This window comes from Marmota flaviventris, chromosome 6 (genome assembly GCF_047511675.1).
Source record: "Marmota flaviventris isolate mMarFla1 chromosome 6, mMarFla1.hap1, whole genome shotgun sequence".
In the NCBI taxonomy this organism is placed as follows: domain Eukaryota; kingdom Metazoa; phylum Chordata; class Mammalia; order Rodentia; family Sciuridae; genus Marmota; species Marmota flaviventris.
This window is the reverse complement of record NC_092503.1, coordinates 153971036-153984884: the sequence shown is the minus strand read 5'-3', so window position 1 is coordinate 153984884 and position 13849 is coordinate 153971036. Positions and strand designations below refer to the sequence as shown.

General features: G+C 46.9%; 1 long non-coding RNA gene across 1 annotated transcript in view; it reads right to left on the bottom strand.

Moving 5' to 3' along the window:
- LOC139706287 (uncharacterized) overlaps positions 1-13849 on the bottom strand; it is a 174914-nt gene that overhangs the window by 82607 nt on the left and 78458 nt on the right. The window contains exon 2 of the long non-coding RNA XR_011707896.1: positions 6034-6079. This is a non-coding gene — a long non-coding RNA (uncharacterized lncRNA). The remainder of the gene's footprint in view (positions 1-6033; positions 6080-13849) is intronic.

The following is a 13849-nucleotide window of genomic DNA, read 5'->3' as shown; positions in this document are numbered from 1 at the left end:
GTTCAGGAGGTGTGATCATCCTTATCTGACCATGGGATCATCACACAACACGCAGCAGAGCCTCATGCTGTACACCTTGACTATCCACAATTTCTATGTGTCAACTATTCCTCAATAAAGCTGAAATAAAACAAAAAAACAATATTAACAAATTTTAATAAGACAACCTACTATAAATGGGCATATGCAGGTATTCCTTACAAACTCCTTAATACCACATTTCTTTTTTTTTTTTTTGATTATTTAATTGTTCTAACTTGTTATACACCATGGCAGAATGCAATTCATTTCTTATTACGCACATAGAGCACAATTTCTCAAGTCACTGATTGTACACCAAGTATTTTCACACCATTCGTGTCTTCATACATATACTTGGGGTCATGATGTCTAAGTCATTAATACCACATTTCTAAGTGGGGTCGATTCGAGTGCTTCTAGTAGATTCTCTTCTTTTGTGAAACACAAATTCATAAGGAAGTAGTAATACTTTAAAAAATAATGTAAAATATTTTTATAAAACAACCTAAGCATGGCTTTTGAAATTGCCTTTTCTATAAAATGTATTTACTTTTAAAGGTGAAATAAAGGGCACTGTGTTCAGAAGAAACCTCCATCCTGAGACGACTTCCGGTCTACTCTGGTACAGCATGGGTTCCCAGAGAAATGCAGAGAACCGAAGACGTTAAAAGCTCTGCTATTTCCATCAAAAAACGACTAGATCTCCAGGGAATGGTACCCACACCCACATCCATGAGATCACTAGCTGAGCACCCTCTCGGCGAGACGCAGCCAAGGTGCACGGTCTGAGGCCAGATGCCTGGGCGCAGGCTCCAGCTCCACCAACTCCCGGGTCCTGGGACAAGTTAGCTTCTCGGCATCTCATTTTCATCATTTGTGAAGTTATGCGGAGATGAATGCATGGAGATGTTGGATTAAATAAGTTCTCACACAGAAGAGCTTAGCACAGGATTCAACATGCACCCAGCATCAGGTCAGCGTCAGGAGTAAAATCCCATCTTCGACACATAGCACACACTCAGAAACAGATTTAGCTACAAGAAGGAGCTTGTCTCTTGCTAGTTAAGCTTAGCTCTTGGGAAGGATCGGAGGCTCACACTCATTCCAGAACACTGGATAAGACACTAGAAACACAGGAACAGGACGGCGGGACGCGTAGTGTGGGTGCTGTGTCCTAACAGTATGGACAGCTTCTCTCCTCCCCAAGAGGTGAGTGGGGGGCTGCACTCCAACCCCTAGGGAGTCCTTGTTTGAAAAATCTACAAGTCATTTTACATTCTATTACTCTGGGTGTCATGCAGCAAAATTTCTTAGCAAGAATTCCCAGACATGGATCTTTATAAATAAGATTTTTTTTTAAAAAAACATGTTTGTCCCAGTGCGTATTTACCAGAGCAAGAGGGTGATGAAACCTAGTCATGTGTCCTAAATGGGTTTTAACAGCCACATGTGTTTTTGTCCCCATGTGCTTTGGGGGATTTCATAATCCACACTGGCCACAATCATTCAAATCAGACTTCATAAAAAGTTTGTTATAAACATTGTATTTTAAGTGGCTAAGTCTTCATCAAGGAGTATTAAAACACACAAAAATATTTTTCCAGGATAAACAATTCCCAAAATACTATGGAGGGACTTAGACTTAAGCACCCATGTTCACATTAGCTGAAAGACAGAAGCCACCCAAGCGCCATCCGTGGATGAACGGAGTGTGGTTTATACACATGGATGGAATATTATGCAGCCTTAAGAAGCACATCCTGCTTTGACATGGATGAACAGCCAATATCGTGTGATTCCACCTCTGAGAGGTGCCCAGAAAGGTGGCTGCCAGGAGCTGACAGGAGGCAGGAACCAAGGAGCCTGAGTTTGACAGGCGCAGTTTCAGCTTGGAAAGATGAAAACGTTCTGGGATGCGGTGCTGTGCTCAGCACCAGGCCAACTTAATGCTCGTGAACTACACGTTCGCAACAGTGAGTTCCATGTGATGTGTATTTTAACCCAACGGGGAACATTAGGGAGTCCTGCAACTCAGAGGAAAAGGAGGAGCAGGTCTCTATCAACAACTTTGGGCCAAAGAAAGTTCATTTGGATAATTCCAAGCAAGAGAATTCCTGAGGAACCAGGTTGCGACCCTGCCCTGAGGAAGGAGGAGGAGAAAAACCTCCCCTCTGTCTCACTTCAATTCAAAAAAAAAAAAAATAGTAATCAATCAATCACTTTGAAAATTAAAGAGAAAATGAATCACACCACGCTGCTGAGATTGGACTCTCAGTCCCAGCCCAGAGCCCCGGAGCTCTGGGTGTTCACTTGGGCACCTCGGGCACAGCACCACAGGAGTCCCCCCCCCCCCGTACCTGCAGCAGAAGAGGACACCCTCAGACACCACAATGTCAAATAGGAACTCAAGCCATTCATGATCTTTACTGTCCAAGCGGAGACTGATAAATTCCAGTTAGGCTAATCCCATTAAGATCCAACACTGTTATCTTTTTTTTAAGTGAAAATATATTTAATTAGGTCACAGGAAGGAAGGGGCAGTCTGGCTCCCCGGCTTCAACCCCCGTTTCTCGGGGCCTGCAGACACAGTGGGAATATGGATGAAACTATTTGTTCCTGGCACATTTCTTCTCCTTCTCCTGGCCCTTCCTCCCTGCAGTCACATTTACGGACATTTTATCGTACCTTGCCACCGAAGAGCTCGCAAGGGAAGGGTAGTTCTTCAGAAGTGAAGATGGGTAGAATATTTTCTGTCAACACCACCTTCCTCCCACCTGCAGCCCGGAAGGACTGCACAGGGAGAATCCTGAGCGCCAGGCAGCCGCGTGCCACGTCTGAGTGCCTATTTCTTTTGCAACACTAAATAAAAGATCATCAGGCAAATGATCATTGACCTGGAAAATGGCAGAATCACACATGGTGTATCTCATTATCGAGGAGGGACGGAAAACGAATGGTTTCATGGGCAGCAAGACACACAGGACGATGGAAAGGCCTGTCCTGGTATTCAGAGTCCTAGGGTGGCAGGTTCCAAATAACCATTTAAAAAAATAATAATATTAATAAAGCACACATACACATACAGAAGGTAGCCCGATCTATGACTGTCAAAAACTCTGGGGAGGCTGGAGGCTAGGATGATCCAAACAGCTCTTGGGGACTCTCTAGCACATCCCTACCCAAGTGTCCACGCCAAACCATCTCTACCTGATGGAGTCCACCCCTGGGCATTTCTGCACTCACCTGGTTTAGTATGATCTGGAAAGATAAACAGAAAGCTCCAATAGATTCAAATTATTTTTTTCTGATTCTTATCAGATAAGGTGAGTTTCATTTTTTCTGATTACAGGTTTCGCTAGAATTAGAAACAGGTGGTATATGAATATTTGGTATTGCTAGGAGCAAATTTACATATCGCTAGAAAACAGAAATTTTCTAATCACATAAATCATAAATTGTAATCACACAAAAAACAGGTCTTTCCATTTCTCTTAGTTGAGAAACAGTTCTTTGAAAGGCCTCGGAATCAGAGCTCTGAGGCCCACATCTCTCCAAAAACCTGCCATACGGTGAAGAGTCCACAAAACGGTTTGGGAAATGCGTAGATGCAGGTTTACTGTCCTAAAAGGAAACAGTGGACTGAGACCAATCAGGTTTTAAACGTCTGCTATCAATTAAGAATAAGTAAATTTATGAATTGATTAGATTTTTTCCTCATCTTGGCAAATGAAACCGGGCCTTCGCTTCCGCCCCATCTGCCCTCAGCAGGGGAGGAAAGGGCACGAGACAAAATCAGCACCGGCGTCAAAGAAAACACCTCCGCCCCATGATTTTTATTGGAAAAATAAATTTTGTTTTGCAGTAAGCTATTTCATTTTTTAAAACAATCTGTTTTTCCCCAAGGGTAGAGTTCTGTTTATTTTTCAATGAGGCCCACGAAACCTCCCAAGTGCGACTTAGATCTGCATCGGGCTGATCCTCCAAATGTGACCAACCCAATCCACGCGGCTCATTTTCTAATGAGTGCTGCGATTTGGGGAGAGCACGTGGGAGAGCCAGCAAACTAACCAGGGCTCCTGGGCTCCTGGGCAGCAGCGGGCAGGCAGAAGGCGTCTGGGGAAGGCGCGGGGAGCCAATCCCACAGTCAAGCTCTAATCACGCCTGCCAGAAACCAGGGGGCAAAGGTGGAAAACCCTGCCAAGAACATCCGTGGGACCGGTCTCCCTTTCCTTTTCCACACACTATTTCAACACTCCAGCAACCAAGGCAGCTCAACCTTTCCTTTTAACTCAGGGACCGCAAGGACATCTTGAAAAACTAAAAATGCCTCACGCTGCAAAATGTAATATCAGTGTCCCCGACTTCCTTTCCTGGAGCCATATCCTCTTACGGGAAAGAGAAGGACGGCGCCGCCAGAGAGGGGGTGTCGTTGGCATGCTCCAAAGTGCACACGTTTCTGACCAAGACACCCACAGACAAAGCTAGCCAGATCTCCTCCCCTAGACCCAAACTGGCCAGAGACATGGCAAAAGGGTCAGCCCCAGGGCAAAGCAAACCGCCAAAGGCGAGAGATGGCGGGAAAACTCCGAGTCAGCTCACTGGTGGCCTAAGTAGGAGACGACCATACCTGCTCAAGAGCTATGCTCATGTCTCCTCCCACCTGAACCCCAAACCAAAGGCAAGTCCCCAGCAGTGGCTCCAAAGCAGGACAGCAAAGAAAGAGGCTTTAAACCCTGTGGGTGTAGAGACCCCAACTCCTCCCCACCCCACCCCCCAACCACCCATCAAAGCCAGAATCACCTGAGGTCAAGGGAGGGCAATGTCAGTCAAAGTCCTCTCAGGTGACTCCATTTGTCCAATCGGCCACTGAGAACCCCGGGTTTAAAAACGATGTTAGAAAACAGAAGCCAGTTTCCCTATCAAACCCTCCCAGGGCTTTACTTTCACTGGTCGGTCCTGTTCCAGAAAGTCAGTCACCACGTCCACCCCCCCTGCTCCCAGGCACACCTCACAGTGCAGAAGCAGGTGGGCCTGCTGCTCCCCACAGCTGACTTGGGGCAGACCCCACAAGGAATGGCAGGTGGTTCCCCGCCCTGGTGACCCAGGAGTGTAAGCGCACAAGCCTGTGTATCTGAAGTGCCGCAGGACAAGTCTGTGATGTTCAACACAGAGACAGATGCAGACTAGGGTGTGCAGAGAGCACAGAATCTCGGCCTTACACAGTGGCTTCCATCCCTCACCCCGAGTTAGAATCCCCTGGAAGGCTTGTGCCCAGCCCACTCCCGGGACCCCCGACTCAGTCAGCCTGGGTGAGGGTCTACTTTTGTGCTCCTCTGACAGTGCTCCTGAGGAACTCATGCTGCAGTCTCAGAACCCCATTTTGAGGACAACTTCTCTGGGTGCAACGTCTGACATCACCAGACATTGGAAATACAAACAGAAATGGTTCTTTATGGCAGCTCTAGTCACAACTGGAATATTGAATACTCCACCATATATGATATGAAGGACTCATTCTGAACTATGGTTTAAAATGAGAAAATAGTATGGATCTATATGTATTCTATATATAAATAAATAAATTGATACATATAAACATTGTATATATTAAAATATATATCTCATCTATATGATTTTTTAAGAGTGTCCTTACTTTGAAGAAACATACATTGATAAAAAAAATTTTAAAAAAGGTGGAAACACTGCAGATAAGATTGACCAAGGCATGAGCCAGCCTCCCTCCTCAGGGGTGACCCTCATCCTGAAGTCGGCCCCGAACGTGCAGATTTTATGTCACCACCATGTGCATGTACGAACACATAAAGACAGAACCAAAAACACGGAAGAAAAACAGCACAGACAAGTCACTGCAAGAAATAGGTGAATGCCAAAGGAGAACTAGAGGACAGTGTCAGGAACGCAGGGCAGCCCCAGGAACAGCCAGCTACAGAGACGGCCACCGAGAATCAGAGTGACCTCTCGTCTGGAAACCCCACCCACAGAGCCTCTTACCTGGATAGGCCGATGTGTGAGCTCTTCGCCCGCCGTCCCCTGGGTGCTAGAAGAGAAAGGAAACCCGGTCAAACATGAAGGGTCAACAGGAGGGGGACACGCAGTCGGGGAGGTTGCAGAACTCAGGTCCACGACTTGGAAGGCACCTCGAGGAGCCAGGGAAGGTCCTTGATTAAGCTCTGCCCTTAGACTGCAGGACACCTGGCCACTCTGGAGTCGGCCAGGGACGGGCTGCAGAGCATGGAGTCTGGACAAGGCTGGAAGCCTTCACAGAGGCAGCACCGGCTCTGACCTCCTGTTCTAAAGCAGCACCAGCACGTCACGAGGCCTTTCTAGGCCCCGACATCATGATCTGGAACAAGGAGGGTTTTTACACCTTCTCCAGGGTGGCTCTGCACGTGCGAGGTAGTCAGAGAAGCCAGCCAGTGTGGGTATGCACATAGACCCAGAGGGTCACTCTATGGAGCTGGTTTCACTTATTCTTTAACACAGTGCCGTAGAGCAAGGGCGGATAGCAACGGAAGCTCCAGACGAGAGACTGTGGCTGAGGTTGCGCCATAACTTCCCCGAGGTCCCAGAACTAGCAATCGCAACAATGAAGACCCCAGCCAGCTGGCACTACAGGAGAGACTGTGCACACTGCTCCACGGACCATACCCTGCCGCTGGCGTCACCTCAAAGCTACAGAGAACTTCAACTCCAGGTCTTGAGAAGAGCTACAAGATCACATCAAAAGTCAATCCATTTTCTGTGCCTAGCCTCATCCTTCTAAAAAACATCTGGTCGTTTGTGCAAATGTGTTTGGTTACAAAACAACTTCCCGATAGAATATCCAACAAAATGAATTTATAACATTAATTATAAATTAATTTATATTAATTATAAAATTAATTTACTTAAAAGTTTGCATTTTCCTCTATAAGTTAAAAAAAAAAGTTGATAACGGGTTATATCTCGATTCAAGAAAGGAAGTTGGGAGTTTTGCTGTCCCTTAGAATTTTTAGAGACTACACTCCAAAGAACTGATGTCTTAAGCACTTGGTTCCAAAAACAAAGTTCTTGGCAATTCATGAAAGATTCAACTATTGCACAGAGTGGCTGTTTTATTTTTTTAAGGAGAAATAATTATCTAAGGATTAGAAATATCCTGCCCTGCTCTTTGGCCAAGGCGGGAAACCAGCTTCAGCAACTCTCTGGGGCACAAGGTCGTCTTTCTCTGTGGAGGCACAAGGTCATGTGGTAGGGATGCTCATAATTGGCAAAGCACCTTCGTCCAGTGAATCAGGTGAAACGACAACCTATTAGATGGAGCAGTGGTCTGATGTGGGACCCAGCTGCTCGGCTCCCGCCAGGCTTCAAATAATTCAGCATTATCAACCTCCCCCATTAAGTACAATTAATGTTAGGAAATGGAGAAAATAAGCACGGGTAAATAAAATGGCTGACACACACCAAGCACAGCAGAACCTACCAACTGTGCTCACGACAGCAGCTTCCCGGGCTCCCACTGACCTCGAGGTGCTAATGAGGGAGTTCTGCTAAGATTGCATTAAAAACCTTCCCACACTTAGCCAGCCCCAACCCCAGCCCAAACTCTCCTCCCTATCGCAGCAGGAGGCCCTGGCTAATTGGAATGTGCATAAAACGTGGCCGAAATTGGTTGCAGCAGCAAACATCTCGGGAGCATCCTGGACTACACAATCACACACACACAATCACACACTCACACACACACACACAATCACACACATAATCACATGCACATGCACACACATGCACACAGAGCAGCGGATCGCTTAGCTTTTTGAGAAACCCAGATGAACATCATAAATGTAGATTTTACAATTAAACTCTGTGTGTGATGAGTTAATTTTTTTAAAAAAACCAGGTGGAGTTGCTTTTTCGCAAGCATAAATCTCCCCATAAGCCTGGGTAATGACCAGAGACAGACATAACAAAGATGGCTGGTGAAAGAGAGCTCTAATCACATTAGCTTGGAGTTCTACAGGAAGATGGTTGCTCTGTGTATTTCCCTTTATACGTAGCAACTTCAAAAAAAAAAAAAAATCCCTATTTTCTTAGTACATCTTTATGTAGGGAAGCCGAGTGCCTTTGAAGGCTCACACAAAACAAACAAGAGTCTTTACAAGTCCTCCCTGACCACCCAGGGAGAATCAAATAGTATTTTTTTTCTCCAGCAGGCCACCCCAGGATACCAGGAATAAAAAGCAAAAGGAGGAATTCATCTTGTAACCAGGATGTGTTTTCCTAGTATAGTTATTACACTGTGTTAATCTAAATATTATGGTATATTCTTTGCTAGTGAAGCCCACAAAGATCTAATTATTCATTTACTGGAGAGAAGAAATTTTGAAAGAGCAGAAAAATAGGTTAAAATCTAGGAAGTAGCCGCGAGGGGGAAGATTAAGGAGCTTTCTTCTTAGAATCCCGAGAATTGAGCAGGGGTTTTCAAGGTGCTCAGAATAGAAGGAGGATGGGGCAGGGGCCTCCGTGCTCCCCGGCACCCTGGGTGTAAATGCTCAGGGGCTTAGACTGCGGGAGCCATCTGGGGAGGGCAGCTTCCTGGGCCTGGAAAAGCTTAGGAGCAGGAAAGTGGGTTAGAATCATCAACATCCTGAATCACAGTCTCTGATCACATCTTGCCCAGCACAAAATCTCCATCTGAGCCAAGTCAAGATCAGACAGCCACAGGCCTCTCCCACCAAACCCAAGCGGCTGTCCAGGCCTCTACTGGTGCCACTCCTCGGGTGTGTGGGCCACCTCTACCCTCTCCTACCAGCATGCAGATGGCCTCCGACTCTCCTGAAATGACCCATTCTCTCATCTCTGTTTGGGGTCCACCGACTTCCTCCTGCCTTATAGCTCTGCCCCAAAGGAGAGCTTTGGGATAGTTACTTCATCTCTTTTCCTGCCTCAGTTTCCTTATCTGTCAACAGAAATAACAGTGAATAATGCTCACTATCATGAACAGTAAATGAGAATGTTCATCAACTAAAACTGTTACTAAGGTTTAACAGACTCCACTCCAACACCAATGCCCCCGCCCCCCATCTCCCTTAAGCCTTCCTTAACATCTGCAGACAAAAATAATCTCCCCTTCTGTAAACTCTATCACACCTGAGCCGTCGCTAAGCCGATTCCTTGTCACTCTCCACTGGCCTTATGACCATACCGCTACATGTCAGCACACCTACCAGACTGTCCGCTTTGGCGGGGAGAGGCGGCATGTTTAACGCATTCTTTCCAAAGTCCTCTACACAGAACTGCAGAACCTCAGGACCCTTTCAGAAACCTCAACACTGCTGGATTTTTTTTCATACAGAATGAAAAGAGTCCAAGTGACATGAAGAGAATATACTACCAGCAAGCGTCAGCAGCTTCTCCAAGTCGAAGAGGTAGATGTGCCAGTCGGTGATGGGATGGATGCATGGAAGGACAGATGGCTGGACAGACATAAAGATATACAGGGCAGACTCCCAGCAGCCAGCTATAGCATCTCAGATCCCTTAGAGGCCAGGGGACCAACAGAACCTGCCCTCACCATGCATGCATTCAGTTACTGAAATTCTTTCACTGTTACTCCTTTAAAACACTTTATAAAATCCATACTAAGAGAACCCACCATGCTAAAGGGCTGGAATTAGTATTCTTTTTTACCTGTTGTTTTGTTTTTTTGTTTGCTTGTTTGTACTAAGGACTGAACGCGGGGGTAGTTACACAAAGGGCTCAGCTATATCCCCAGCCCTTTTGATTTTTACAGACAGGGATCTAAGTTGCTGGAGTCTTGCTAAATTGCTGAAGCCAACTTTGAACTTGCAATCCTCCTGCCTCAGCCTCCCGAATTGCTGGGATTGCAGGTGTCCCTCGGTCACCACGCCCAGCGAGAGTGCAGGTCTCTTAATGGAGTGTAGAATTGTATTTCAAATCCTCCCAGAGAAACGCAGCTCAGCTTTACCTTATTCGTGCCACAGGCTCCACTGGGTGGCCATTCCACATGCCAATCACGTGCTCATCTCCCCAGGGAGCCCACAGATGAACCACTCCTGTGAAGAGTTCCCAGTGCAATGTCATCTCTTGCTCTTCTCTGCCTGACACCTCCATCTGTCCCTACATTTACTCAGTAAAGTGCAGTGCCAGCATGGAAAACCTGGTCAGAGATAACGAGAAGACTGTGGAAAGGCAGCTGGCAAGGCACTTGGTGGACACTGACATTTGAAGGTTCTGAACACAGGAGTCCATTTTCTTCACTCTCTAAGGTTCAGGAAATTCTACAAACCTCTCAGATGGAGGGAAGCTCCAAACTAGGACCTGGGGCGTCAGAGGATTTCCCCACAATTCTGGGGTTCTGGGATTCCCCTACAGGGCCATGTAACTGACAGGGAACATCCTGTCACTTGGCTGTACCTTGTCCACCTCTCTGCAAACCTCTTAGAACTTTGAAATGGCCTGAACGTGGAGCTGGGCGGCACAGCACGTAGATGTGTGTGCTGTCACACTGTGGGACAGAGAGGAGCTGTGGAGAGCAGTTCCCAGCAACTGGTGATGGTGCACACGGAGCAAGTGGGCGCAGCACTGCATCATTCCTGTGTCCTCCCTGGGTCCAGCTCCCTGCAGCCTGACACATCAGTGTCTGTCTTGCCCATTTCAAGAGACACCCCTTCACGTAACTTTCATTACAGTCAGTCTGTTCTCATAAATGCTCTGTTTTATTAGAAGTTGTTACTGTTAGTCCTGTACCGTGCCTAACTCACAAGTCGAATTTTGCGATGGATATGGATGTCCAGGAAAAATACAGGGTTATGGAGTTCAGGATCCCCTGGGGTCTTGGAACATGTCCCATGTGATTGGAGGACCACTGCAGTGTCCCCAAGGTTCCAAACGTTTCACCTGTGTCACGATACTCCGCGAGCATCAGAGGGCAAGTGAGGGGGCCTTGCCTGCACAGGATCTTTCTGAATAGGATGGCAGCTTAGATGTCCCTTTGGAAGTCACCTCGGCCACCCCATCTGAAACAGCACACTCCAGTAACAGCTTGATCTCCGCGCTCGGCTGTATTTCTTCAGAGCATGTAATGTTGCCTGATAACAAGTCCTATTTTTATTATCATCATTATTGCCAGTCTCTCTGGCAAAGCATAGGCTTCTTTAGGGCAGTGACTGTTCCCATCACCTCTGTGTTCCTGGCACCTAGAACTACACACGACACAAACCAGGTAGTGAATGATCCGCTATTAGATGAATAAGGGACAACACTGCCCGGGTCAGCGGCCTCTTCCTGCAGACCCTCTATACCAGGTTTCTAAAGACCACGGCTTCTCTTCCCCACACAGCCACACAGCTGTCCCTGGGATCCTCAGGGGATTGTTCCGGGTTCCTTATATTGACATCCTATCTGAGCATCTACACACACCCTGCTGTATACATAAATCAGCTCTAGAGACTTGAAATACTTGATATAATGCAGATGTTATGTCAAGAGTTGTAACATTTATATTGTATTGTTTCGAGGGTAATGATAAGAGAAATGTCTGTACTCTTCAATACATTTGCAACTCTTATTAAGATTTTCCACGTGTGATTGTGGAGTCCGTGAATGTGGAACCCAGGGATAAGACGGCCCTCTGAACTGTACGTAAGGTGACAGCAGAGCAGAGCCTGGCCTCGCCTCTGATGCCTGCGGGAACTCAGGATCAGACCCGGAGGGAAAGGAAGGGGGTGCCCTGGATGGTCCTGCAGGCCCAGCTGTTCAGAGGGAGTATGGAGTCACATTAGTCAGAAAGAAAAGCCAGGTTCGAGGGGGGACATGTTGATGACGGTCACTGGACAACTTCAGAGGCCAAGGGCACAACCCAAAGCTGGGAAAAAAATGGGCCTGGAACTGAAGGAGGTCGCCTCACCAGGGAGGGCGGAGGGCAGCTGCAGGTGACAGTCTCCACCTGTGACTCTGAGGGCCCCAATGCCACCCAGTGTGTGGGACAGAGTTAAAAACTGCCCTAAGAAGCACTGCACTGGAGACAGGGACAGAGTTCAGGCAAGAGGCTTCACGTTACAAGAAGATGCTCTGGGCAGTGTACCTGCTGCTGGACACAGATAGAGAGTGCCCACTCACCACAGCTCTGGGAAGCACATAACAAAGAAAAGCATTTTTAAAACACTGCTTCAGTCTGTTTTCTGTTGCTATGACTGAATACCACAGACTGGGTAAGTTTTAAAGAAGGGAGGTTTATTTGGCTCATGATTCTGGAGGCTCCAAGAGCACAGTATTGGTGTCTCTAAGCATCTGGTGAGGGCCTCATGCTGCATCCCGTGGCAGAGGGCAGCACGCGGCGAGGTAGCAGGTATGCCAGCTTGGGTCTCCTCCGTTCCCTATAAAGCCCCTAATGGCATGGTGGGGGCCATACCTCATGACTTCCCATCCCAATTACCTCCACCAGACTTCACCTCCAAACACCAAAAATACATCAATTTGGGGATTCATTTCCCACACATGAACTTTGGGGGAACATATTCAAACTATAGCAATAAGGACATTAAAATCTAATGATTTTTGCAAACAAAATCTTTTTTAAAAGCCATAACAAAGTCTGTCTTTTCTTCCTTCAATTGGAAGCCATCTTTTTTACAAAAACCAGAATCAGGTTAACCACTGACCGGCAACAAAAGACCTCTCAGTCCTTAATTAAGTTTTCAAAGGTACATTTGTGCAGAATAGAGTTTTAGTTCAGTTGCAAAGAACCATGTGAGAGAGGTACTTCACTTTTCTTGCAACTTCAAGGATTATTTAACAATATCACTGATGCATTCTGGAATCCACGCTCCATCTTTTCCTGCCCAAACTGAGACACCTTCCCAACCAAAAAAAAAAAAAAAAAACAGGTTTTAATACAGTAAAAGCTACACTAATAAAACGCCTCCTTCTTTAGACAGGATGTTCTCTGTATCTGATACTACTTAAAATATGCAAAATGCACATTAGAAACTACTTTCTGTAGCCTGTCCACTCGAGAATCAACTTGGCTCCTAATGAAAATGGGATGTATTTCCACCTGCCCTGAATGGCTTCCAGCTACAGGAAGGAAAAGAATGAGATCTGTCCGGCCTGGAAGAGAAGCCGGCACTGAACAGTATTGAGGAAGGAAGGAAGAGCGGGGGAAGGAGTGGGGAGGGAGAGGAAGGGGAGGGACTGAACAGATGGGGGCGGGGGGCCGACAGCCAGGCTCAGAATGCCCAGCCACCAAGAAGGCACCCTCTTCACAGTGAAGTCCTGGACACCTTCAGTCGTGAATGCGTCTCCCAGCAGAGGGCCAGGACACCACTGCAAAGAATTGGAGCTATTTTTTTTTTCTCTCTTTTTCATAAAGAGTAACAGTAGCATCTGCCAAAAACGCGTCCTTGACCCACCCGTCTATCTTTCCCCTCCCCATGTGCGAGCTCTCCTCCTATCTATCATGAAAACAAACCCGCGGCTCCCCAGGCTCTTCCAGGAACCATCCTTCATTCACCAACAGCAACAAAGACATTTATGAGGCTTGTCAACATGTGGCCCTCCGCTAGACATTGTCCGAACAGAGCTAACAGACTCCGTCTTTGAGAAGCCTCCCAAAGAGATGAGTGTTTGGTTTTTATGAATTTGACCACCAGAAAAACTCAGGGTGCATGCCCTGTTAACAGCAGGTCTGTGGCTTTGGGGACAAAGCGCAGCACATGTTATAAGCTCCTATAAATCAAAGAGTCCTCTCAGGCACCGTCAGCCGGTGGGCAAGGCAGGGATCTCCAAACGTGTGAAAGCAGCCCCT